This window comes from Mustela lutreola, chromosome 2 (genome assembly GCF_030435805.1).
Source record: "Mustela lutreola isolate mMusLut2 chromosome 2, mMusLut2.pri, whole genome shotgun sequence".
In the NCBI taxonomy this organism is placed as follows: Eukaryota; Metazoa; Chordata; class Mammalia; order Carnivora; family Mustelidae; genus Mustela; species Mustela lutreola.
This window is the reverse complement of record NC_081291.1, coordinates 169361906-169389823: the sequence shown is the minus strand read 5'-3', so window position 1 is coordinate 169389823 and position 27918 is coordinate 169361906. Positions and strand designations below refer to the sequence as shown.

The 27918-nt window shown below is 39.2% G+C and overlaps 1 protein-coding gene across 10 annotated transcripts in view; it reads left to right on the top strand.

The window, feature by feature from the left end:
* HHLA2 (HHLA2 member of B7 family) overlaps nucleotides 1–27918 on the top strand; it is a 139774-nt gene that overhangs the window by 81023 nt on the left and 30833 nt on the right. For 2 of the 10 annotated variants that reach the window (XM_059164228.1, XM_059164222.1), the window contains exon 2: nucleotides 12612–12746. The exons of 6 other annotated variants lie outside the window; for them this stretch is intronic. The gene's annotated coding sequence lies outside the window, so the exon portion shown is untranslated. Of the gene's footprint in view, nucleotides 1–12611; nucleotides 12747–17758; nucleotides 17810–27918 lie in introns of all 10 variants that reach the window. 2 more of the 10 variants (XM_059164225.1, XM_059164226.1) reach the window with 2 other exon arrangements.

The window sequence follows — 27918 nt, the reverse complement described above, 5'->3', positions numbered from 1 at the left end:
AAATAGTCAAATTGCTCTGACATAGTATGTACGTGATGGTTGATTTTTTTTCTGCTCCCATGGTATCTGTGACCGATGACCACTAACACAACCTCCAATGCTACCATCCTCATTTTCTTAGCCTGAATTACTGGCCAGAGTTGGGCACTGGCTTTGTATAGTTTCTGATAGATAACTGCGTTGAAGTCTCTCTCTCTTTTTTTTTTTTTTTTTTTTTTGAGCCTAATGAATATTCTGTCCTAGTATTTATACCAGTTGGGGTGTGTGTGTGTGTGTGTGTGTGTGTGTGTGTATTTGCATGCACACATGTGTAGTTCTCTAAAGGGGAATATATCAGGAGGCTTTGAAAGATTGCTCCCAGTTCAAGGTACAGTTGTATAAGCTCTACTTTCATTGTAGAGTCAACTTTATTGTTTATGTTCCCATTTCTTTCCTACTAGTCCCCCATTAAGGCAAAAAAAAAAAAAAAAAAAAAAAAAAAAGAGAGAGAGAGAGAGAGAGAAATGACTCCTTTTCAAATCTGGGTAGTATATTGGTTTCCTAGGGCTCCCATAACAAAGTGCTACAAACATGATGGCTTAAAACAAGAGTTTGTTCTCACAATTTTGCAGGCTAGAAGACTAAAACAAGATATCACCAAGGCCAAACTCCCTTTGAAGGGTCTAAGGGAGAATCCTTCCTTGATTCTTACAGCTTCTGATGACTGCTGGCATTCCTTGGCTTGTGGGTGCATCATTCCAGTCTATGCCTCCATCTTCCTGTGGCCACCTTCTTGTGTGTCTATGTAGCATCTTCTGTCTCATTGGATTTAGGGCACAGCTTCATCTATGCTATTTTATTTTGATCCTTAATTACATCTGCAAAGACCCTATTTCAGGTTATATTCTGAGGTTCTAGGTAGACATGAATTTTGGGTGGATACTGGTCAACCCAACTACATGTATATTAGGGAAAACTTTACTTCTAAGATTCTGTGAATACAACCGCATGTCTACATGGTCACTGAAGGCTGGCTGTATCCCCTCTATTAAAGGCCACAGTTCATGTCCTACAGATAGCTGCTCTCTATAGATCTGGTAAATTTCTCTTTTAGCTCAGGATAATGAGGATTCTCTTCCCTGTTGCTATCCTTGGAGGTATAACATAGTCCTTGTTAGTTTCTCTTAACCCTGCCCATCACTTAGCAAATAACCACATTAGTAAACTATTCTCAGCTATCCAATATATTGTCACATTTTCTACTCAGTCCCTGCCTGATTCTGCATCCTTCCTATATAACTGATTTTGTAAAGAGTATTTCTGTTTTCCCATTTAATATCATATTTGCTCCAGGTTTTTCAGATATGTGCTGTATCATATTTTAAAAAGTCATTTACTCATGTAATGAGTTTTTTAAATTATTTTGTATATCATTTTTTCTTGTGTTCAGATTATTGGATTTTCCACTTTAATCCACTTAATATATTGTCTTAACCTGGGTTCTCTAGGAAACTGAACCTGAAGAAAGGATTAAAATGCTGAGGCTTTATTTGGGATATACAAACCCAGTGTGGTAAGAGAGAAGGAAAACGGAAGTGAGGCAAGGAAAGGTGGGAAAGTTTGTGAAGGGATGGCTTACCATGCTGGCTTCTGCTTTATGAGTAGCCAAAAACAGAGCAGTTCTCTTGGTAGTTGGATTTACTCAGCACCGGCAACTCTTTTGAATGGGCTGCATAGGGAACTGTGTCTCCAAGCAGTAGTACATGGGAGGAATTTATCTGCCCAGATCCGCTGGTCCCTAGTGGTTGAAGTTTATCTCCCAGGAAGTAAACTTGTATATCCAAGTTCCATTGTCTAGTCTCTTTGATGGCTGCTAAGGATGCTGGATCCCAAGCCTTGCAGTATAGTGTTCCATTCAAGCCCAGAAGTATTAGATGTCAGACATCCAGGTGTGTGGTCGGGTGGCTCAGTTCTGCAATGATGACTAAAGAGAAGGGACTGGTGCTAATTAGGACGAATGTCTAATCAGGTATTAATAGTGATGGTAAAGTCTGTGAAGCATCTGTGGCCAGGGAATCTGAAGAGATACATAGATTTAGGTCTAACACATGCTGTAAGTCACATTTATAGATCTTCCTAATAGTAAAACTTTGGGATTCCTGAAGAAAACCCAACTTGGTCACTGTGACAGGGTTAAGGATCTCCTGCTGTGCAGAGCATGGTTGATTGACAGCCCCAACTGCACCCTCAGAATTAATCACCATCTTTCCGTTATGTGCACATTCACTAAAGGCCAAGATTGAACTCACCCAATGCTCAGTCATTATTTACTTAACTGATGACGGACCATAATGGTGAAACTAAGGCAGGCTCATTCCTGAGGTTCATGGGATTCTCTAAAGGGTGACAGGCTAAGGACTCTCCGGTGGTCTTGCCAAAACTCTCTTAGAACTGCACTGTGTCTGAGGTTCTTTTTACTTCATTTCCTCTTTTCTCCCTTTCCTTTCACAAGTCTGAAAGGGTTCCTACTGACTTCTGCCTACTTTATTCTCCTTTATTCTTCTAAAGAATTTCCCTCAACAAATCCCTTGCACTTATTATACCATCTTGATGTCTGCTTCTTGGAGGACAGGAGTAGCACAGTCGTGGTATATTGTTTGTTTAAACATTATTAGATTTGGTTTACTAACATTTTGTCTTGATTTTTAGATTTATTTTCCTGGGTAAAATTGGTTGATTATCTTTTGTCCTTATGCTGTCTTTGCCTGGTTTTAATAAGGAAGTGATTCTGTCCTAGAAGTTTGGTAGACTTCATCTAGAAAACTATCTAGGCCTGCTGTATGTGAGTTTTGTAAAAGCAAGATACCTAGAAAACTTCTCAAGTCTGTTTGAAGAAAGTTGCTAATATTAGCAAATCTATGCTGTATTTATAGTTATGCCACTTTTATAGTACTTTCTCACTGAATTTTGCCCGAAGTTTATCTATTGTCAATTTCTTTAGTCTTACCGATCAGTTTTTTACTTTAACCCCTTCTTTTGTGTTTTCTATTTCATTTATCTCCACTGTTGTTTTCCTTATTTCTAACTTCTTAGATTTTATACTTCATAAATTTTAACATTTATTCATTTTCAGTATAAATATTTTTGACTATAAATTTCCCTTAAAGGACTGTTTTTCTGCATTGTACATGTTTGTGTATACTATATTTTTTCATTTGGTTGTAATTAAAGAATTTTTGTTTTGGAATAATTTTAGTTATAGAAAAGTTGCAAGAATATTAGAAAGCTCCTGATTACTTCCACCTAGTTTTCCCTGTGTCAACATCTTACATAACTATGGTTCATTGATCCAAACTAAGAAATTCACAATGGTAAAGTACCATTAACTAAACTGCAAATTTTATGTGAATGTCATTGGTTTTCCACTAATTTTTGTTTTCTATTCCATAATTCCATTCAACCCAGAATACATCATTGCATTTAATACTTATATTCTCATAGTCTTTTCTAATCTGTGACAGTTTGTTTTTTCTTATTTCTTTGTGACCTTGACAGTCTTGAGGTATAATCATCTGATATCTTTCAACTTGGCTTTGTTGTTTCTCTCCTGATTAGACTGTGGTCGTGAATGTTGTGGCAGAACACTACACAAGTGAAATTCCCTTGCCATTATACCAGGGGTACATGATATAATGATGACCATGATCACTTAGTTAAGCTAAGGTTTTTCCACTGTAAAGTTACTATGCTCCCCCTTTTCATAACCTATTTGTCAGAAGTAAGTGACTAAGTCCACTGCATACTCAAGGTAAGGGGGTGGTATGCCTATGTTATTCTGGGTCATTTTTGGTGTTGTTGTTAAGGAAAAAACTATTTATTCAACCATTTATGGATATATGGATTTTAAAAAATATCTTGGGTTTCAAAATAGAATTACTCTACAATCTAGGAATTGTACTACTGAGTATTTACTCAAAGACTAGGAAAACACTAATTCAAAGGGATATATGCATCCCTATGTTTATTCCAGCATTGTTTATAATAGCCAAACTATGGAAGCAACCCGTGTCCATTGATACATGAATGGATCAAGAAGATGTGCTATATATTTATAATGGAATAATATTCAGCCATAAAAAAGAATGAAATCTTGCCATTTGCAATGACATGGATGGAGGAAGAGAATATAATGTTGAACCAACTAAGTCAGAGAAAGACAAATACAATGGTCTCTCACTCATTTGTGGAATTTAAGAAACAAAATAAATGAGTAAAGGGGAAAAAAAGACAAGCCAAGAAACAAACTATTTTTTTTTTTAAAGATTTTATTTATTTATTTGACAGACAGAGATCACAAGCAGGCAGAGAGACAGGCAGAGAGAGAGAGAGAGAGAGAGAGAGAGGAGGAAGCAGGCTCCCTGCTGAGCAGAGAGCCCGATGTGGGACTCGATCCCAGGCTCCTGGGATCATGACCTGAGCTGAAGGCAGAGGCTTTAACCCACTGAGCCACCCAGGCGCCCCCAAAAACAAACTCTTAACTACATAGATGGTTATGTAGTTAACTACATGATGGTTACCAGAGGGGAGGTGGGGGAATGCGAAATAAAGGACAGGCATTTGAGCTATGCTTATCATGATAAAAAAAGAAAAAGGAAAAGAAAAAAATATTTGGGGTTTTAATCCAATAATATATTTGTTTTGCTGCTTAAAATGTCCAGTTTTGGCCTTTAGGGACTCTTTGAAGTTGATGCCTGTGTCTTTTTGATTATACTAGCACTTTTGTTTAAAATTAGCACTTTCTTTCCCTTTTCTATCACTTCCCAAATGTATATTCCCATACCACTCACATTTACCTAGGCTGGAGCAAATATATTTAAGAGAGCAATTGTAAGCTAATTAATAAAAGATATTATTTTATTTCCAATTTTGATATTTATGGGAAGAAATAAGTCTTACATGGATAAAAAATAGTTACATATTTTTAAAATTGCTTTCAGGGGAAAAATAAAGAATGTAAAACTTGTTAAATTGTCAGTTAATATACTTGTGTTATTATCATCAATCATATTCTGCTGGAGTCAATGGATTATTTTTCCCCTTTTATTAGAAAAAATCAGCAGGCTTAATAATTTTTTTTGAAAATTTTTGGCAAGTTAGAGTAACTCATTTGGATTATCAAGAGAAAGTTTATAGTGTAATGGTCTGAATTTTGATTCCCAAAGGTTGTTAATTGCTGAAAATTAACTGCATCCCACATCCATACCGGCAGTGAGCATTGGATTTACATATGTATTATGATTATGGATTTGATTTCTCATCTCAGCAGATATAAAACTGGATGCCTCCCTAGTGCATCTTAAGACTGATTTGAAAGCTTCAAAGACCATTGAAAAATTGGATTTGAGGAAGATGTGTGTTCTTGGTATATTCTAAATATTTGACTCTGTCATTTGCCCCTGGTATATAACTTCTTTGAAGGCAGAAACTTTTATTTTATTTTATTTTATTTTATTTTATTTTATTTATTTATTTTTTAAAGATTTTATTTATTTATTTGACAGAGAGAGATCACAAGTAGGCATAGAGGCAGGCAGAGAGAGAGAGAGGAGGAAGCAGGCTCCCTGCTGAGCAGAGAGCCCGATGCGGGACTCAATCCCAGGACCCTGAGATCATGACCCGAGCCGAAGGCAGCGGCTTAACCCACTGAGCCACCCAGGCGCCCAGAAACTTTTATTTTAATACAACATTTAACCTATATAGTGAATTTTTAAACAAATTTTGGGTACTTTGTGCTAATGTGTGCAGACATAAATCCAGTTTCTTCCACAAGATTTTACCATTCACCATAATGAACTCTGGGTGTGGTAGTGGGTTATATATAGCTTATAGATCTTTCAGCTTGTTTTACAGAAACCTAGAGTTGAGAACGCTTACGGAATGCTATTTATTTTCTTCAGTTTACTAAATGGAAATATATGTGTGGTCTGAATTTATATGTACTTGGAATATTGTTCCACTCTTAGCCAATCTGTATGTTTGTTTGATACCCGCCCCCCCCACCCCGCCAGTTACTTGATCTGCAAGTGGTAGAGAACACCACCTGGGAAGATGGTCTTGTTTCTTAATAAGACTGTAATCTCTTGGTTAAGCCCCTAGGGGCAGCCATTGTGCAAACTGTCTCTTGAGTAGTCCCAAGTACTGACACAAACTGACAAATAATTAAAAACATATGCAAATGTTCCCACTAAATTTGGATTTATGGTTAATGTTTAATTGTTATTTAGTCCATGGTGAAACACTTCAGGTGATGATTAAATTTTTGAAAATATCAAGTAATATCAAATATTAAGTATTTACCCAGATATATGAAAGAGAAAATGGAAATTCAAGCAAAGGGGAGTCCTGCCCAGTCAACCTATGCCAAAATTATTAATAGAATAGAGCTCAATTCTTAGTTACTTTAAAAAATCCTCCAATTTTTTTTTTCTTATCCCTTTGCCTGGATATAATTTGGGTCTGGGAATGGGCATTAGGAGGAGTGTAGCTTTTAACTTTGTTCTCTTCCATAGCTTGAAAACTAGGAACTGAGCTAAGACAACAACCCATGGTATACCTTTGATTGCATAAACTAAATCAGGCATAAATATCATTACCTCTATTTTAGTCTAAGGGAATGTCTGTGTCCCCTAGTTTATTTTTTATAATATCAAGGAAAATGGATGACATACAGCTGTTTTGGTAGGTGTATATCTTGCTTGGTATGAACAGAAATGCGCAGGCACACTGTAGCAAGGTCAGTACCTGTTCATCGCTCCTGTTCTCTTTCTGCCCTTCCCCTACTTTGCATCACAAGAAGCTGTATTTCCACAGCCTCCTTTCCCTCTGATTCTTTATAGGTTTGGCCGAGGAAGCACAGGCAGATAGCTAGAAGACTGGAGGGGAGGGGTGAGGAGAAGCCAGGTTATACCCCATCCTTACTTCCTGAGGTGTCCTCTCTGCATCCCTTCAGAGCTCTAGCACTCCCAGAGAGCCCAGGCTGTATCACCTTTCATTGTCCCTCCAGCTTTAGGAGGTGGTAGCAGCTTTTTGTTACTGCTACTTACTGACTGTCTTATTCACACCTGTTGCTTCCCACCTCTCCCATCACCCATGTAGCCAAATCCTGTAATTACTTCTTTATGAAAGACCTATGGTTGTTACTGTTTCCTGGCTGGACCTTCCTAGTTCTATCAATGTACAGGTGTCAGTTTGCACAGTAGCCCCGGTTGATGTCCTACACAGATCCTTTTTCACGGAGATGCACCCAACCCTCAGCTCTAGGAGTGTTGGCCACTGATGGCTCAGGATACACTCTTATCCAGAGAATTGCCCCTGCCCAAAGATGCCTGGGGGCCAAGTCATCCCACCTGGGATGGCCCATCACCAACAACTGACTAATCTGAGATTACAGACCATTGACTCTTTTTGCCTCAAGGATGAACAAGTCTGTGGTGCCATTCACGCTCCAGTGCTTCCTGTGCCATCCATCAGGCACCAGAGCTGTCAGCCCATCTTTGCTTGGCTTCTTTTCCTTCTTTGTCCTATTCCTTCACTTCCTCACAGCTTTTTCTTAAAAGTGCGCCCTCAGAAAAATCAGTCACATAAGAATCCCCATCTCTGGCTCTGCTTCTAGGGCTCCTAACCTAGGACGTATATTTCAGACCAATTTTCTCCATTTCTTTTATCTTTTGAGGTGGTTAAATGGAAGCTGTGAACAGAGCTCAATTACAGTTCCTAACAGAGTAGTAATGGTGAGAATGAAAAAAGCTACAATGGAACATCTTAGAGGACCTACAGTTGTTGGAGAACTCAAAACTTTAATATGTAGAAAGAGGGCCTTACAAAATTAAGGTTTAGAAAGTTAGGTATTAACGCAAAAAGGAGGATATTGTGCTTTTGACTGGGTGATTGTGGAGCCCCAAGAGTTTAAGAGTGAAAACACCTGGGGTGATTAGAAATGCAAGTCTGATTTAAGACTAGAAATAGAAACTGAGACAATTATATGAAGGCAATTTTTCTCAGACTTGAATAATACATAACTCTCCTTTGGGGGGATAATTCTCTTGTATCCTCAGTATTAAATAGTTTTTAGTACAGAATTAAGTAGAATTTAAGTAGAATTAAGCTACTGGTGACACTGTCCATGTGGTATGTCACTTAGTCTTCCTTCGATAAAAACCAGTGTGCCCCTGTCCTTATCAACATGGGACAATATGGTACAACTTAATGCCAAACAAAGGAACATTGATACTGAAGTTGTGTAGCAACTTTTTAAAGTGGTCATCCATGAGACTCAGAATATAGGTCACTTTATCACAAAAACGAAAATAAAGTTCCCCAATGACTTTCAGATCATGAAGAATCATCCTTGAACCATTCGTGGGGAGGGTGGAAGGATGAGACCTTGAGAGTGATGATCCTTGGCTCTGCTTTCAGGGAAAGCAGGCTACAACGGAGACTAGGGCAGGCAGCAGAACTGCAGCTCAAGGGCAGTCAAACTGGGAATGAAAGAAGAAAAGCCAACACAGTGATGCACTATTGATGAGGTCACCGCCTCCCGTGACTATGTTACACCCTTTGGGACTTCTCAGGAGCATTAGGAAGTGTCTCCCCGAACTGTTAAATCACCCCCTGCAGTCTCCTCATGGGCATTACCTCCTTCGTATTTCTGGATTGTGCATGCATTCATGCAGGGAGACACAGTGAGAGAATTCCTGCCACTCTGTCACTTCTACTTCCAAACTTTCTAGGCACCAGGATAGTCTCAGGGCAAGGTGCTTCAGGCTCCATCTACACTCAACTGGCTGAAGGTTTTGCAGAGCTGGTTGCCGCAGCATGACTGGAGTAAGAGGTTTATTAAGCACTCAACAAGTATCCATACAGGCTACTGTGTGTAGGATAAGGGACAGCCACACTAGTCAAAAGACTTCATTAGGAGTAAGGTCTGGTTCTTTGCCACATAGACACCAATCTCTGTGACTTTAGACAAACCAATCCTAATTTACTTGTGTAAAAATTGAAGCCTAGGATGTTTGGGAATGACTTTCACCATACCTCTTTTCAGGGTTAAAATGACTTTGTGAAAGCCCCTTCCTTTTTTCCCCTGGTCCCCACTAAATCTTCCTTAATTTGCAAGACACAATTTAAATATTATCCTTGCAGGACCATGGATGGCTTTACGGAGGGGTATCATGTTCTCATCTGAGTGTTTGGTGTTCCTGGCAGAAGTCAAGCACGAACTACTTGGGACACAGACTAATTTTGTCTTTGTGCCCACATTACTAGCAAATTGGCCAACTGTTGTACTAACAAGTATTAAGCCCATGCTCAGGGAAGGTGTCCTTGAAAATACCAGGGCCCCTGGGTGGCTCAGGGGGTTAAAGCCTCTGCCTTCGGCTCAGGTCATGATCTCAGGGTCCTGGGATCGAGCCCCGCATCAGGCTCTCTGCTCAGCGGGGAGCCTGCTTCCTCCTCCTCTCTCTCTGTTCCTGCCTCTCTGCCTACTTGTGATCTCTCTCTGTCAAATAAATAAAAATATTAAAAAAAAAAAAAAGGGGGCGCCTGGGTGGCTCAGTGGGTTAAGCCGCTGCCTTCAGCTCAGGTCATGATCTCAGGGTCCTGGGATCGAGTCCCGCATTGGGCTCTCTGCTCAGCAGGGAGCCTGCTTCCTCCTCTCCTCTCTCTGCCTGCCTCTCTGCCTACTTGTGATCTCTCTGTCAAATAAATAAATAAATAAATAATATTAAAAAAAAAAAAAAAGAAAAGAAAATACCTACACTGAGAACTAGATTGAATGAGAAAAAAATTCAGGGCTGGGGGAGGGCAGCCATGGAGCCACTTTCCATGTTCTTGTGAGCACCTAGTTTTTGTTACCACAAGGAAAATGAATCTTAGCCCTGTTCTCTTAAAAAAAAAAATTTCCTCCGCTTCCACATCCTTAGGCTTGCCTTTAGCCATGTTGTGGATTCCTTCCCCTTTTAACTGAATCCTTCTCAATTTGTAAAGAGGATAGGAATATTGTTGAGCGTGAGAGACTTTGGAAGGAGAAGGGGAGGAGTTTGTCCTGGTGCCAGATGCAGTGGGTCCAGACCTGGAACTCCCACCACTCCCTTCTCCTTGCTCCTGTTAGGAGAGAATCTGGAAAGACCAGAGAAGGTAAGGAGGGGGTAGTAGAATTTGAAAACTATGTGTACCAGCGAGTACAGAGGCTAGGCATTTACTTCATCAAGGTGTAGTGAGGATTAGGAGACCATTTGTATCCACTGCTATGCCCAACCTCCATTTTACCAGTGAGGATACCACTCAAAAAGTAACCTATTCTCAAAGTCCTGTAACTCATAAATTTTGGAGCTGGAAGTAAGAAACGAGGCCTGACTGCAGAGCCTGTTATCTCACCTGCCTCCTGCTACAACACCTACTGGTATCACAAGACTCAGGTATCCTCTCTGTGAAAGGAGCCTGCCACTCTTCGTTGGGACTTCTCCCCTTTCTCACTTGAATACAGAGGTTGCTGTGCCACCAAGAAAGATGCCAGGTTCTGTGCCAAAACTTTTCAGCTCTTCAGAAGGACAAATGCCCTTATTTTCCCACACAGGTTGAAAATGTTGCTTTTGTACTACCATTAAGCCTTCCATCAGAGGCTCTCAGCGTGTGAAATAAAATTCAAGGCGGCACACCGTGTGCACTCTCTTACCTGCCTGCTCTTAGAAGAACCTGGAATTCAGAACTGAGAAGTGGGTGTTCCACCAAGTGCTATGCACACTGAATATATTCTGTGTGGTTCCAAAGGCAAAAACTTGACTGTTTGAAAGTCCTCAGATATGACTAAGAGAATATAGCCTCCTATTACATAGCCTCCTATTACATAGAATTACATAGGCTATTACAAAGCCTCTTGGAGCTTAAGCACGTGCCCAGGGCAAGTGTTGGCCTGCTTCTGTAGACTGTTAAGCTCTCCTTTGCCACTCAACTCTTCTTCTGTTGGTCCCCCCAGGTAGCTAGTTTTCCCTGCAGGGGCTACAGGTGCAGGAGAAGCACTTAGTCCAACTGCTGCTCATCCTCTATGTTACCTTAGGCAAGTCTGTTAACTTCTGCTACAGTGTATCTCATGTGAGAGGAGGAGGCTGGCTAGCACCCCCAGAGGCTTTCTACTTCCAGGATGCTAACCTGCTTGTGCAGACATGCTGTTAGATAAGATGGTTTCTCTTATGGCAGGAACTTTCTCTTCTGGAAACTTAGGGTTTTTCTTTTGAGATAATAAAGTGCTGCCAGAGACCAGAGGTGATATGTTTTATATGAGTAATTGAGCCAATTAAGGAGTATTAGCCTACGTACATTTTGTGTTAAATCTATTTTATTAGAATATAATGCAGAATTAAAAGTTTAATTGATATGTGGCCCAGTTTTAAGTGGTACTTACCAATCTCCAGTTTTGAATGTTAAGAGCAGACCTATATAAGCTGATCTTTATGGGAGAAAAGAGTCTTAATGCTCCTCAAAAATCTTTGGATGGGCATCTGGGTGGCTCAGTCAGTTGAGTGTGCCTTCGGCTCGGGCCATGATCCCAGGGTCCTGGGACTGAGTCCCACATAGGGCTCCCTGCTTGGCAGGGAGCCTGCTTCTCCTTCTCCCTCTGCCTGCTACTCCCTCTGCTTGTGCACTCTCTCTCTTTCCCTCTCTCTCTCTCTGTCAAATAATAAAGTCTTTAAAAAAAAAATCTTTGGAAAGTATGGAAGCTGGCTTTTCTTATTATTTTTAAAGGGCACATAGTAAGCATAAGTAAAAGTATACATGGTAGTTTTCTTAAGGTTGCTTGTATGTTTTTAAATGAGAGTGCTATACCTTGCATTTTCTTTTCTCTTGAGTTTTTAAATATATATCTGTCTTTTAAAACCACCTCCATTCAAAACCCTGATCTATTTGTGTGGTCTGCATGCAGTTGGTGTTTATTTGGGTAATCTGAGGTAGCAGAAGAGGAATATATTTAATCATCTAACCTTTACAATAAGGAACATTTGAAATGTCAGCATTTTATTTCAGGAGCAGGTGAGCTCTTGCACTCTAAGGCTTTTATTTATTTATTTACACCATGTGTCTTTCTGAAAAGGAATTTGAAACAGCTTAGAACAGCTTATAATAAGGGTAAAATAATAAGAAAAAATACGGAAGAGGAAATAGAGTAAATATTCCAACCAGAAGAGTCAACATAGTTGCCATGATGGAATATAAGCCTGTATCTAAGATTCTCGGAAGCAGGAAAAGGCAGAAAACAAATTATATAATGTTTAACATTCCAAAAAAAGGATCAAGTTCTTCTGGTTCCAAACTCACATCTCTAAGAGAGGACATTCTGTAAGGGACATTGGTTTAATCCATTCAATAAATATTCAAGCACATATTATGTAGTCAGATCTGTGTCGGGTGTTAGAGACGAAGCTATGTAGGTATGAGTGCTCTTCTCCTGAAGCTCCATCCCTAAGCGTGATGAATATTAAACCTATGGATAAATAACCAATTGTCTTTTAAATCAATTGATGAAAGAATAGCAATTTCTAAGTTCCTAAGTTTGCTTAAATTCTTCCCTGACTCCCCAGCTGAGACCTGAAAGATGAGTAGGCACCAGTTCAGCTGAGGGAACAGAAGAAGTGGCTGGGTGCACTGGAGATCCTGTAGAAAGCCACATGTGCCTGGAGGAGGCAGTACACACAGGAAAGGCAGGTGATGCCCATGTAAGTAGCTCTACTTGACAGCCTTTATTTCTTGAGAAATATTGGCCTTCATTTTAAAATTACAGTGCTCAGTAAATTATATACTTTGTTTTATTTTTTTCAAGTAAAAGCTTTTTTTTTTTTTTTTTTTTAAATTTTTAACTGGTCTATGAAACCCAAGAAGCTGGGAAACATGGGTCTACATAAGACCCTCAACAAACATGGCTGGAGGGACTCAAAGACAGTAAAAGTTTAGAGCTAAACCCTAATGTGCTGACAGGATTTTCTCATGAGACTAAAGTAGGGCCTGCTAAGCATAGATCATGGCTACCCTGGACAGTGCACTGGGGCACTTAGTTCATGTGATTGTTCATGTGATCTCTCATGAGATTGAAATCTGGCCCCTATTCCTCTCACCAAATCATGTATCCTGGAATAGGACAGTGCCTTCTGGAAGAAGGGGAGGTGTTTTTTGCTATTGATGTTGTTGTTTTTAATAGGAAGACACTGTGACCAGTGGTAACACACATCATCTTCCAGTGATCTAGCTTGATCCAAAAATAGAACATAAGCCTGTAGGAGTGGATATATATGGCATGAGGTTAGAATCTGTGACATTCTTTCTGCCAGGTGTATTTTTTTAACATTTACAACTGTTCTTCACTATCAACTAGTAGGGGTCTAAAGTGCTAGCTGTTGATGATTAAAGATGGGGCCACAGGTTTTAGAAATTAAGCTGGCAAGAAGAAGTACGAGTGGCAGGGAAGGAAGAAGAAAATACCTCCACATCTCAGTCATTAAGGTGTACTTCAGTAGTTTTACATGATAGTACATAAGTTTACCAATAGAATGCTGTCATCCTGTCCTTGAGAGGGTGAGGTAGCCTGTACTCCAAGGAGATTGCTTCTTGAGAAAAGTGGTAGCTTTAACCAGAGTCAGTTTTTAATTTAGACCCTATTGGAGCAATCTTTTTCTTAAGACCTCCTAACAAAGCAGAGATGGGTCTAGTCACAGGGCTTTCAGAGAGGGAAGAGCCAATTATTATCAGGCCTGGAAAAAAAATATATCTTAACTAAAGAACTAATTTGGGAGCACCTGGGTGGCCCAGTTTGTTAAGCAACTGCCTTTGGCTCAGGTCATGATCCATAGGAACCACAGGATGTAGTCCCCCATTGGGCTCCCAGCTTGGCAGGGAATCTGCTTCTCCCTCTAACCCTCTCCCCTCTCGTGCTCTCTCACTCTCTCTCTCTCTCTCTCAAATAAATAAAATCTTAAAAAAAAAAAAAAGTCTAATTTGACTAACACGGCATACAAAATATGCCTTCCAGGATGAATTAGCTACAGAGTGCATCCATGGGTTATAGGGTAGATTGACCTTTCTATGGAGGGTTGGGTTTTTTTTGTTGTTTGTTTTGTTTGATTTGGTTTGGTTATAATTGACCAATTATGTTGGAGACTGTGCTGAAAACAGTGACTTAGCTAATGTTCAGTCTAATTCCTGGAAATAAGCAATTACTAAAATTATTTATTCCAGTATCTTTTTCTTTATATTTATTCATGTTCATTGTCAAAAAATTAGAAAATGCAGATTAAAAAATTATAACTTTGTCTCGTAAAGAGACAATAGTAACATTTTATTCATGCTCTCAAATATTTTCTATCCACATATATTTCGTGTGTTTATATTTTTCAATAAGGTGTCTGTTGCGGTGACCCTCAGTCTACCTCACATTAAACTGTACTCCTCACCACTCCAAGTTATGTGGGAAATTTGCTGCATGGCAGAAGGTTTCTGGAATTGCTCAGGGACTTTGTCAACCTTGATTATCATTTCTTCATTTTGTAGATACTTCCCTATCCCTTTGTGGCATGTCGCTCTTTTTCTTCATTCTCTCACTCATGAGATCAACATTCAAAAGACAGCATAAAGTCCTTCGGCCTCTGAACACCTTGTTACTTTGCTCTTTCTCTCTGTTCATTAGCTCTTTTCTTCTTCTTCTTCTTTTTTTTTTTTTAAAGATTATTTATTTATTTATTTGACAGAGAGAGATCACAAGTAGGCAGAGAGGCAGGCAGAGAGAGAGAGAGAGGAGGAAGCAGGCTCCCTGCTGAGCAGAGAGCCCGATGCGGGACTCGATCCCAGGACCCTGAGATCATGACCTGAGCCGAAGGCAGCGGCTTAACCCACTGAGCCACCCAGGCGCCCCATTTTTTTTTTAAAGATTTTTATTTAGTTAGTTATTTGAGAGAGAGAATGTGAGAGAGAGCATGAGAGCGAGAGAGAGAGCACAAGCAGTGGGAAGAAGTAGAGGAAGAAGAAGACTCCCTGCCGAACAAGGAGTATGATGTGGGGCTCAATCCCAGGACCCCAGGATCATGACCTGAGCTGAAGGCAGATGCTTCACCAATTGAACCACCCAGGCACACTAGTCCTTTTATTCTTTATGTCCTCTTATAGCCAAATGCCTGTTTATTTCTTATTCATAGGGTCTTAGGAAAAGGCCTTGATAAGATGGTTTCATAGTGGATTTAGGGCCTGGTTGGGAAGGTGGCGAAGTCCCTAAAGGAAATATAGTGGTAGCTAGTAAAATACTTAAAAAAAAAAAAAAAAAAAATCCTGCCATTGGATGCAATTGACCTTAAAAACAAAGGCTAGGACCATCCTATCTCTACACATCCCCCTGTCCTCCTCACACTTCAAACTATATTGTTAAGAATAAATTTCAGCAAACTTGGACATTTTACGACTATCATACTTTCTTTCCTAGTTCTGTTTCCAGTGATTAGATTATCAGTGGGGGTGATGATCTCAAAATTCTTTTCTAGGTGGTTTGCTGTCTGAATTCTGCAATGCGTAGTATGGCAGTCATGAAAATAATCAAGGTTCCTACTGTGGGGAGCGTAGCTGACTGCCAGTGCCAGCTGCTGTGCCTCTGGACATATGGCCTCATTTACACCGACATCATACTTCCCGTAGCTGCTCCTAGCCAATCACTGAGCATGGTTGGGGGTATTAATGCGGGTCCTTTGCTGCAACATGAGTGACTCCAATGATGGGTGACTTTAGCATAGGAACTCCCTATCAGATGGGCTAAAATTTTCTTGGAGCCCCGTTGTAATCTGAAACCTTCCCACCTAATCTTCCTTCCTTCCCTGGCTCCTTTGGAAATGCCAGACTTCCTCAACACCTCAAGATTCTCCCTGCCTTGTTCAGCCCTCTTCTCCTTTTCCATCCTGGATATATTCCCCCAGTAAATCTGCAATAATCCTATCTTGGCTTTAGTTTCTCAGAAATATTCCAAATACGATATTTAGTACGTGGCCATTAAGAGTCATAAAACCTGTTCATGGAAGCTTGGGGAAGTACTACAGCACTTGTCTCATAGGTACCCAAAGTTCCTTGCTCAACAAGTTGACTTAAAGGCAAACACTGATATATTCTAGTGCTAACGGCTCTTATGGGTCTAGGCTTCTTTATACTCCTGTTCATGCAAGAGCAGATGTGTTAGTAGTTTTCATCAGTGTAAACATATTTTGAGCATCTCTTATCCTAGTTAGCAGATCCTCCAGTGCTGCTGGAGCTAGTTATCATTAAAGTGCTTGCCATTGCTGCTTCTACAGCACAGTCAGTCCCCTGGAGTACACGCACTGAACAGGGTTCTTCAAATATTAACTAATTACCCCTGGGAAGTAGATTAAATCAGTGCATACACACATCACATGGTCCATGCTTCGGTGTTTTAAAGTAAATTACAGTGTAATGTGAACTTTATCCATGTCAGCAAATGCACCATATCTAGTGACTGCAAAATGGTCAATGGCATGAATATTCCTGTTATTTTAATAAATTCTGCAAGAGTGGGTCTTTTTGGTTCCGAAGTTTTAACTGTTAGTTTGTGATTTAGCAAAGCCTTTCTGTGTACTTTGGGCATTGTCCAGCTTTTCATAGAGTATTTTTAGAGGTATAATTGGTCAAAAAGCATCCCCAATTTTAAGAATTTTTGTTATTCATTGCCAGAAAACCACCCAAGAAGTCTGTTCCAATTTACAGTTCAACCATTACAAGTATGAGTTGGCTAACTTCTTTTCCCTTTATTTTCTGCATGTAATGTTATGTGCACAGTGTCAATTTTTAATTAGAAAAACCTCAACAATTTAAAAAAAAACGATTTAAATCCTCCACCCAACTTATGAAATAGAACTTAAAACCCTCTTGTGTTTGCCGCTTCTCAACATTCCTCTTCCACACCTGTCCTCCCACAGGGTGACCAATACAGAGCTAGTTGTGTGAGCAAGGTAAATTCAATCGTCTGTGGGTCTTAGGCGTCTGCTTCCTGGGAGTTTACAAAAGGACTTTGTGGAGTCAGTGGAAGAGGCCAGGCATGAGCTCTAGGGAATCTGAGGCTTAACACAGTCTATGACTTTGGAAGAACTGTGAAGTGTGAACAGGTACTAAACATGATCAGTGGGAGTGAAGTGAACTGCTCTGGCTTTTTTTTGCTTCAGAGCCCACCATGGCCTTGTTGCAGCTCTCAGAACTAAATGGAAGCAGAAAACTTTGGTGGGGTGAAATAACTGTCCACATGCATTTCAGGCTGCATGATCTGGAGGTAAGAGCAGGACATGTATGAGCAAATTGTCAAGAACACCACATTCTGTCTGAGCCAGGCTCTCCAAGGCCTTCCTCTAGGTGTTTTTTATTGTTGTTGTTTTGTTCTTTCTTTCTTTCTTTTTTTTTTTTTGTTGTTGTTGTTAAAAAGACTAAACCAAAGCAGTGGGGGTCATGGTCATATATCCTATGGTGTGTCTGTCTAGATTCACTTTGCTCCTATGTAGTTTCCAGCTAGCGTCTCAGGATGTCTGTTCATTGTCCTCCTGGGAATCCCCTCATCCTTATCCCATTTGGAACTCATATTGCCTGTACCATGTCTTCGTTTTTCTTGGTTTATGCTTTTATTTTGGTGGAGCACACTTCTAGCAGCTTCTTGAGAAAGACGATGGATGGTCATTTTTTTTTTTTTTTTTTTTTTGAGACTGTCGATGTCTGAGAATGGCATTCTACCCTCACAAGTCTTGCGAATTGAGTAACTATAGGTCACAAGTCACTTTCCTTTAAGTTTCTGGATATTACTCCATTTTCCTTTTCCTGACAGTGATGCTGCTGCAAAGTCTGAAGCTGTTCTGATCCCTGATCCTTTCTGATCTGCTTTTTCTTTCTGCAAGTTGGTAGAATCTTCTTTTTGCTGGTGATCTGAAATTTTAGATATTTTTGTGTACCTATTTTCATCTACTACTTCTATTCAGTGAACCTTTTTTCCAGTAATAGCAGTTCTTGTCCTATTTTTCTGGGGGAATTTTCTTGAACAATTTGGTTTTATACTCTCTTTCTTTCTTTCTTTCTTTCTTTCTTTCTTTTTCCTTAGATTTTTCTGGGGTTGACATCCTATTTTCTTATTTCCTTTTCTCCTATTTTTCTGCCTTTTTGTCTTTTTGATCCACTTTCTAGGAGACTTCCCAGACTTCATCTCCTAACCCTCTGAATGACTGCACTTGATATATTCTTAATTCCAAGCTCTTCTCTGTTTTCTTAGTTTTTAATGGCTTCCTGCTCTTCTTTCATGGATGTTGCATTTTCTTATTCCTCTGAGGACGATGATAATTTTATTTCATTTGGTCATGTTGATTTCCCTCTCCTCCAACCTTTGCATTTTTTATCTACTTCAAGATGCCATTTTTTGTGAAGAAAATTAGTAATTTTTAAAAATTTTTAATTTTTATCTTCCATGGTAGGAGCGTTCCTCAGATATCTCATAATATTTGAGCATCTGCTTAACATTAAGTATGAAGGACATAAAAAGCTCTTTAAAAGTTCTGAGAGCTTAAAATATGGGCCATGCTTATCACCTGAGTTCACTGGAGAGTAATGGAGATTGGCAGTAGGGGATCTTTTATTAAGCATTAGGTGTACTTTTGATCCCAGAATCCTGTGTTTTACCCTAATTCTGATGTGTGCCAGAATCATCAGTCCAGACATCTTGCTTTTAGTTTCTCCAAAGAACAAGCTTCTGGATTTTTTTCAGAGTTGGGAGGGGGAATTACTCAGCAAAATGGGGTAGAGGAGGGTATCTTCAAGGTTTAGCTTCTTAAATAGTCTAAGAAAATCTGTTTCCATTTTAAAAAATCATTGCTGAGAGCTTTCAAGCCTCAGTTTACATCTTCCCCACTTCGCTCCATTTAGGCACGCTGATAAGAAAGCCAGGGCATTCCTTCCTTTGGTGCTGGAGGAACGTTCAAACAATTCTGGGAATGAATTCTCCTATCATTCTACCCCCTCACCATGATAACAACCACAGCCACTTTCTCTCACTCTCAAGACACTCAGGCCAATTCTAGACCATGCTGGGTTCTCTCCTGTTCTGCCCAGAAAGTCTCATGACATAATACAATTTTTTCTATCTCTTAATATGTGCATGGTGTCATCAGTCTAGATATCCCACCTGATTGTTGGAAGGGTGTTTTAGTCTGCTTGGGCTCCCATAACAAATTAGCATAGACTGGGAGGTCTAAACAAAGAAACAACAAAAAGAAAACAGTTCTCATAGTCCTGGAGGTTGAGAAGTCCAAGATAAAGGCCTGGCAGGTCCCGTGTCTGGTGAGGGTATTGTTCCTGGTTTGCAGATGGATATTTTCTTATTGTATCCCCAGATGGTGGGGAGTAGAACGGGAGAAATATGCTATTTTCTTCTCATAAAGGCACAAATGCCATCATGAGGGCCCCTTCTCCCAATACCATTACACTGGGTAGTAGGGTTTCAGCAGATGAAGTGGTGGGAGCACAAATATATAGTCTAAGAGAAGGTCCAGGCCATCCACATAGCATGGCTATAAGAAATAGCTTTCTGAAGCTTTTCTTACTCTTCCTTTTACCGCCAGTTCCAAAGACAGTTCCTGTGCTTATTGGGCACTCTGTATATAAATTGGTGGGCTTTCACATTTCACCAGTACTAGCTGGAGATTAGTTTTCTTGGATCTACCAAGTCAGTTTTTACTTGCCCATATATCTCTAGTTTCCAAAACCTTACTGTCTCCCCGCCCTCCTTTTTCTGATTTGTATTTTTCTCTTTTTAAGAAAAACATTTGCTAAATGTTTATTGACTTGAGGTAAGAAACAAAATTAAAAGCATGTGTTGAGGTTGCTGTCTTAACCCAAAAGTCCTGGATGGCTCATTTATTCACACCTTTTCAACAATGGATGTTATCTTTCTATTTATTGCTGAATTCCCTAAACGTATTTTACATTTAGTTCTAATCACTCTGGCAACTCAAATTATCCTCATTATTGGATAATGGTTCACTCTTCATATGACTAAGAGTTTACAGTACAATTTTATGATTTATGGCAGATTCTTAAATTCAGCCATTCAGTTTACCCTAAGTTTGTTTCCTATTTTTAGTAGCACTCCATTGTAATGCAGATGGAGGCTTATACCAATATTCTAGAAACAAGTTGAAATGAAAATGAATTATCCATACCTACCTCTACTGCATTTGTGTGAGGGAAATGGAAAGACAATCAATTCATGGGTGTCTGTTTAAAATAAAAGCCACTTTTCTTCCCTTCTAGGTTATGAAAATTTGATCCATCTTTTGAACAAATTTAGCAATGATTTAAAATTCTTGGTTATACATGCCAAGTTTAAGTTAAGATTTCAAAATGCAGTTGTTCATTTAAAAATAATGATTTCATCCGATAGTAACCCTGTTTTTTCAAAATTGACTTATAGGTTGGTGAAATTTCTTTTTATTAAAAAAAATAATAATTCAGGATTTATTGTCACAGTAAAAGAATCTGGATGAAAATTACCCCCTTCGTTCTATAAATACCAGAGTCCTAGTCTCCCCTCTTAGAGGCAGGGGCTAGATTAAATTTATTTGTATGTCTTAAAAAATGATCTGTGTGAATACAAGCCTGTATGTAAGCTTTTATATTACTAACAAGAGCATACTATTTCTGCAGTTCAGTGCTTTATTTAACCATATCTTTCTGAGGATTATATGATCTCAGCACATTTCGATGCCCCTTATACCCTATTTTTTGTAGAAATAAAATAAATACAGAGAAAGTGACAAAATACATATAGTTAAATGAATCAGCACAAAACAAAAGCCCATCAGTTAGCTACGCAATGAACATTCTTCTAACTTTCAGGTCCCCTCCAAATCACCACCATCTCTCTTTTCCTCAAAGGAAATCTCTTCTGAACTTTTATAATCATCCTTTCCCTACTTTTCTTTAGTTGTACTACTTAAGTGTGCATCCTCGTTTTAGTTTTGCCTGTTCAGAATTGCCTCTGTTAGAATTTCAGACAACTGTAGGTGTGTAGTATGAGTTGTTTTGAGTCAGGCTTACTCAGTACTTTCTATTTGTCCCATCTATTTTATGTTTGTTTGTTTCCTCCAAATGTCCTTCTTTCTGGCCTTTATTCCACATTTGTTTTGTTTTGTTTTCCTATACTATTTTGGAACTTACACATTTTTTTTTTCAGTTCTTTTCCTGGTTAACCACAAGAGTATGACAAACTTTTTTTTTTTTTTTTGAGGGGGGGTTCTTAAAGTCTTGTATTAATTGATACTTTATTTTCTTCATGAACAGTGGAAGAACCTTAGATTCCTTTTAGATACGTCAACTCCATTATCCCCCTGTAAACTTTCAAGGCATTATTATTTCCTTTAATTTTGTCTGTATTTGGAACATTATCATGGTCAGTCCATTTACTTAAGTTTGTCCCATATTCCCCTTTATATTGCTCATCATTCCTTCCTGAGTCTCAGTTTCCATCTGGTATCATTTTCCTTCTGTCTGTGAAACATGCCTTTAGTATTTCTTTTAGTGCAGATCTATTTGTTGCAAATTCTTTTCGTGCCTTAAAATTATTTCATCCTATTTTTCTTAAAATACATTTTTGCTAAACTTGTACATCTGGTTTGGGAGTATTTTCTTTCTGCACTTTGAAGATATTAATCCTTTCTGACATCTATTAACTCTGTTTTAAAATTGGTGGTCTGCCTAATTGTTATTTTGGAGACAATATGCCTTTGTTGTTGTTGTTGTTACTTCTGACTACTGTAAGATTTTCTTTGGTTTTTAATATTTCACCATGAGGTACATGGTTGTTTTCTGTTTAGGGTTTGTTGGGCTTCTTGGGTCTATAAATTAATGGCTTACAGTTTTGGAAAATTCTGATTCAGCATGTCTTGAAATAATTCTTTTTACCCACTCTCTTTTTACCTCCAAAGTTCCACTTACATTGTGCCTTCTCACTGTATCCTGTTTCTTACTTTCCTAATGTTTCTATTCTTTTTTTTTCTCCTTACTTCATTCCAGACAATTCTTTGTTACCAACGAATAATCCAAGCTACTAATCCTTTGACTACCTACACAGCTGTTAAATTACATCTATTAAACTGTTGCTATTTTCAGTTGTTATCTCCCAGTTCCTCTAGTTTCTGTGGGGTCCTTTATCATGGTTTTTAGTTTTCTGCCAAAATTCTCTATCTTGTCTCCTTGAACAAAATAAGCACAGTTATTTTAAAGTGTATATCTAAAACTCCAACATCTGAAGTGCTTATGAGTTTTATTTTCAGTTATTTCTGTGTTTGATTGTTATTTTGTCCCTGAGTGTCTGGTTATTTTTTGTGACCCAGACTTTGTATTTGCAAAAATGTTACAGAAATAATTTTCAGCTGGGATAATATCTTCTTGCAAAGAGGATGGGTTATTTTTTATTCTTTTAGTCATATGGGGTACTAATAGTATGGGATCATTTTAATTTCGTCTACACAGCAGGTAAAGGAGTACTAATGATGAGATGTGATGGGGATGCCTCTTTTGAATGGTGCTGAAGTACCTTCTGTGATAATTGGGGAGATACACAATCAGATTTCAATGTGATTTCTGCTGGCTATTTAACCATTACTGTGTACCAGGTCATATGTTAAGTGTTTTCCAAATATCATTAAGGTCTTACAACAATGATTCTGAGATGGATATTACTATTATCCCTACGTTACAGATGTAAAACACAGAAGAGTTGGGCAATTTGACCAATGGTACATGGCTTTAAGTGCAAAAGACAGTTTTAGAATCTAAGTGGTCTGGATTCAGTCTCTGATACTAATGGATGTGGTAGAGTGAGAATATTCTTTGGGGGGCACAATGTAGATTTCAATTTATACCAATTCCCCTAAGCTCAGGCCCTGAATGCTTAATGTATTAAACCAAAGGATAAACACCATTAATAGGATTACTTAACTTCAGTTTTTTCTGAGGGTGATTTTGTGAATGGTCACCAGCCTAAGTTAAATTGATTTGGTAAGAAAGAATAATGTTGAGGGTGAATTTAGACTTTACAAGTGCTGTATTATTCTGGGAAATGGTAAAACTTAGAATTACGTGGGGAAGGGCAGTTAGGAGAGGCACTTAGACTTTGTCTAATGATTATGAAGCTTACATGCATTATCTGTCATTTTAGTAGTAGTGTTGGGTGAAAAGAATCAAAGTAGGATTATCATAAGGGGTAGGAGACTCACTGAGGGGATCTTTATCCCAGTTTCTTTAAACTCACTGCTGTCATTCAGAATTGGGCGAAGGCAGAATTATGGGTTAAGTGTGGGGTCTCTACAGACTCTCATGCTGAGAGCAGCAAGTATGGAGAAATGGCATCTTAGAACTCGGAATTTTTGCTTGATTTCTGTGTGAGATTTGTTTATTGTGTTTCTTTTCACAATGACTAGGGCTGCTTCAGCATGAATAGTTAGCTCAGTACCCAGAGAGTTTGATTAGCTAAGCTAGGAAGAAAAATGCCATATACTACAGAAGAAATTTACCCTGGAATAAATGTAGATCATTTAGTCAAATTGCTATATTCTCAACATCATAAGGCTTCCTTGGGGGGAAAAATGCCATAGGAACTTTCTTAGAAACACAAGTACATAAAACTTATTTTCCAGGGAACCTAAAAACTATGACCTAGCATGTGATTTAAGACCAGCCAACATGACCTTGGAGGAAAAGATGTCATTTAAAAAGTAATGACCAGAGTAAGACATGGAACCAATCTTACAGAGGGCTTTTATGAGTCAAAACTCCTGGTTGCAAGTGACAGAAACCAGATTCAAATCAACTTAATCACAGCCATCAAGAGGGGAAAGAAAGACAAATTACTGAATTTGGCTGATTTGCATATACTGATTGCATATCATTATAAATTTACACTTGTTGGAGATAGAGAGAGGGTCAAAATGTGTTCAGCAGACCTAAATGTACTTTGGAAGTCTCTGAATTCAAAAGGCAAAAAAAGGGGCAACTGGGTAGCATAGTTGGTTAAGCATCCAAATCTTGGTCCAGCTCAGGCCATGATTTCAGGATCCTCGGTTAGAGTCCCATGTTGGGCTGCATGCCCAGCATGGAGTGTGCTTGGGATTCTCTCTGCCCTCTGTGTCCCTACCCTCTCTCAAATAAATCTTAAAAAAAAAAAAAAAAATGAGGGGCAAAAAAGGGGAATGTATTGGCTCATGATATTGGAATATCAGAAGTGGCACTATATCACACTATGATCTACCCAGAAGCTTAAAAAGGACCCTTTCTACCCTTGCACCTGCCAACCTACCTTTGATCTCTGTTCTTCTCTTTGTGGGCTCTTTACCTACTACTGCATATGCTTTTCCCACTTTAGCGAAGGGAGACACAGGCATCTTTCACTCTAGATTAGTCAGGCCTAGGACAGGTCTTATATTATTTATCTACTGCTGCATAACAAATCATCCCCAAACTCAGCAGTTTAAAATAACAATCATTTATCATCTCATGGAGTTTCTAAGGGTCAAGAATCTGGAAGCTGCTTAGCTGGATGGTTCTGGCTCAGGGTCTGTCATGGAGCTGCAACAAAGGTATTGGCCAGGGCAGAACTGCTACCAAACTCATCCACATGGTTGTAGGTGGGAAGTTTCCTGTGGACCTCTCCACAAGGCTGCTCACACAGCGTAGTGGGTAGTTTCCCCAGAGTGAGTGATCAGAGCAAGAGAAACTCACTGGAAGCCACTATGTCTTTTATAACCTAATCTCAGAAGTAGCATATAATTTCTGCTCATTCTGTTGGTTTACATGGATCAACCATGGTAAAATGTGCAGGAGGACCATCCAAGGGTCTGAACACCAGGAACACCATCAGAAAAGCTGCTCCTGCAGATGCTATAATAGGCAGCCCTGTAAGATGGCCCCAGATTCTTGTTCCTTGTTATACACTCTCTCTATAATTTCCTCCCCTTGAGTGTGGGCCAGACCTGTGAATATGATTAGGTAGTCAAGGCCTTGATTCAGTTGTATTACATGATGAAGGTAAAAGGATTTTGCAGATGCCCTTAACGTCCCATACCAGTTGATTTGGGTTAAGTATAAGGGAGATAATTCTGGGTGGGTGTGATCCTTCAACAGAGAGTCAGAGACTTGAAATATAGAGACCCTCTCCTATGGCCTTGAAGAACCAAGCTGCCATGCTGTAGAAAGCGCCATGTGCCACGGAATGAATAGTGGGCTCTTGTTGCTGAAGTCCTCAGTACTACAGTTGCAAGGAAGCAGATTCTGCCAGTGGTTAGTGAGCTTGGAACAGGACTCCCGGCTAGCAGCTCTGGCTCACCTTGATAACAGCCTGGTGAAACCCAGAACACAAGGTGCATTTCAGCTGTGCCTGGACTTCTGACCTACGAAAACTGAGATAATATGTGTTGTTTTAAGCTGTTAAATTTCTGGTAATTTGTTATGCAGCATAGAAAACGAATAAAAGTGCCCACTGTGGTAAGGGACGTGAGGGTGTTCTCTCTGTTCATCTTCCTTCATATTGTGAACTGGAAGGAAGCTTCCTAAGGCAAGAATGGTGCCACTATGAAATGAGGGGAATGGCAAAGGCTGTTAGACAAACTGAACTTAGCTCTTGGAGTTTATGATAGTATTTCAAACCTGGAGACCTTCGCCATAGTGAGGATGTGAATCACCAGACAACAGTGCTCCCCCAACTAATAGCTTAGACATTATTCTCAATGTGGTCTGTGCAAAACTCGTAATGGAACTTTCTGGAATGATTGTTAAATTATAAACTCCTGGGCCTCGCTCCAGATGGATTGACTCAGTTTTTATGGGGTATAGCTTAGGGCTATGTATTATTTTTACTAATCATTTCATAGTTTTTTATTTTAAAGATTTTGAAAACCAGAAAAAAAAGGTGAAGTACAGTGAATGCCTTTCACCAAGATTCATCAATTGTTATTTCATCCAATTTTCTTTGTTTCTCATACACATATTTATGTATAATTTTGTTGTTGAACCATTTGCAAGTAAGATACAAACATGGCATTTACCCCAAGCACATTAGTACATATCTCCTACAAATGAAATTATCTCAGATAATCGTTTACCCTTATCACATCAAAGCGATGAAACATTGATGTATTATCTAATACAGCCAGCGTTTTCCAGTAATTCTCAAAATACCCCTTAGATGGTTACTTCATAAGGTTTGAGCCATAAACCAGAAGTTTAGGCATCACTGTATTTTGACAAGAATCCAGTGATTCATATGCACATCAGTTTGAGAAGCCCCACAGCGATTTTTTGATGGAAGACCTAATCAAGGATCACTTTGCATTTTGGTTACCAATGTTGTCTTTTCCCTCCACCATCTTTAAACTAGAATAGTCCATGTTTTTTCTATCTTCAATTCTCTTTCTGCTTCCATCCAACTTTCCCCCTCCTTCCACCTGCCCTGAAATTAGAAAACTCTTCCATGATTTTGAAACTATCACAGAGGAACCACGTAAAGGTTTCATGAGTGATACAAACAAGATGTAGGAAAGGAAGGTGGCAAGTGACATCACTACGATTTGGCTGAGGTTTCAGGAAGGATGTGGTACTTCTGTGGATCTTGAAATCACAGATGCTGACTGCAAGGAAAATTACTTGTGGGGATGAGCATGATACATTTGGGAATCAAAGTGAATCGGCGTCAAATAGTTCAGGAAACAACATCTGTTTTACAAGGTGACTTGTAGCTTGATTCATAAGGAATCAGAAAACTTAATTTTAGAAAATAATTTCCAGACTCCTAGAAAAATGTGGGCTACTTAACTGTGAAACTGAAAATTATCTCGGGATGGTGAGACTAGTGAGTTTTAAGTGTATTGCCTACCAGTCTTTATGAAAAGGGTTCACCATAAAAGCTTGACTAGCATTATAAATTTCATACAAGAACTTCCCATTACGTTAAATATCAATTCCAGCCTTTAAAGTCACCTCAAATAATGTACATTCACATATTATATTTTATCTCCCCATATTATTTTAATCTCCCCCCTATTATTGGACATTTAAGCTGCTTCTAGTTCTTCACTGTAATAAAAGCCTTTGTTCATACATCTATTATATTTCTGATTATTTTCTTGTAATAGTCCTGACAGAGTTGCTGGATCAGAACTTAAAATAGTCTCACGCTGGAGTGTATGCCCAGCTCACATCAATTCCCTGTGAGGCTCTGGCTGTGCAATCATTCCCTCTCTGTCCCTAAAACATTCTGATCCAGGAATAGAGGACCTGGATTCAAGCTGGCCATCACCCTCTCCCAAAAAAAGGAAGATTGAGAAACTTGACACAGACGCAGAAAATGTGGGGTCATCTCAGGCAGGGACCTGGGGCAAACCCTCAGGCTCCTATGGCTGAGTTTTGAGCACCACTCCTATTCCATCCAGAAGCTGGTTTGTGTGGCCCTTGCTTGAGACATGAGCAGTCTTGGAGTACTTTCCCTGAATCTATATTTTGCTTGTTATTCTGGGTTCCTACCTATTGCCCCTAAAAAGGGGGGGGGGGCAACACCTAACTGATACCGACAGTGGGCTACATGTAATATACAGTGATATCTAGAGAATGGTAGTATTTGGAATTAGTCATTCAATCTTACTGGATTGAAAGGCAGCGAGACTCCCTTCTGTGTTCTGGGACAGAAATGTAAATGTTCATGGTAAGTGGTAGCCAAGTTTTCTCATCAACCTCTTACTGTCCACCAACCAGACCTCTTCTCAGAGGGAATTTCTGGGTGTCTGGATAGCTGTTTCCTAAAAGAAGAGAACAGAAACTCAAGAAGCACCT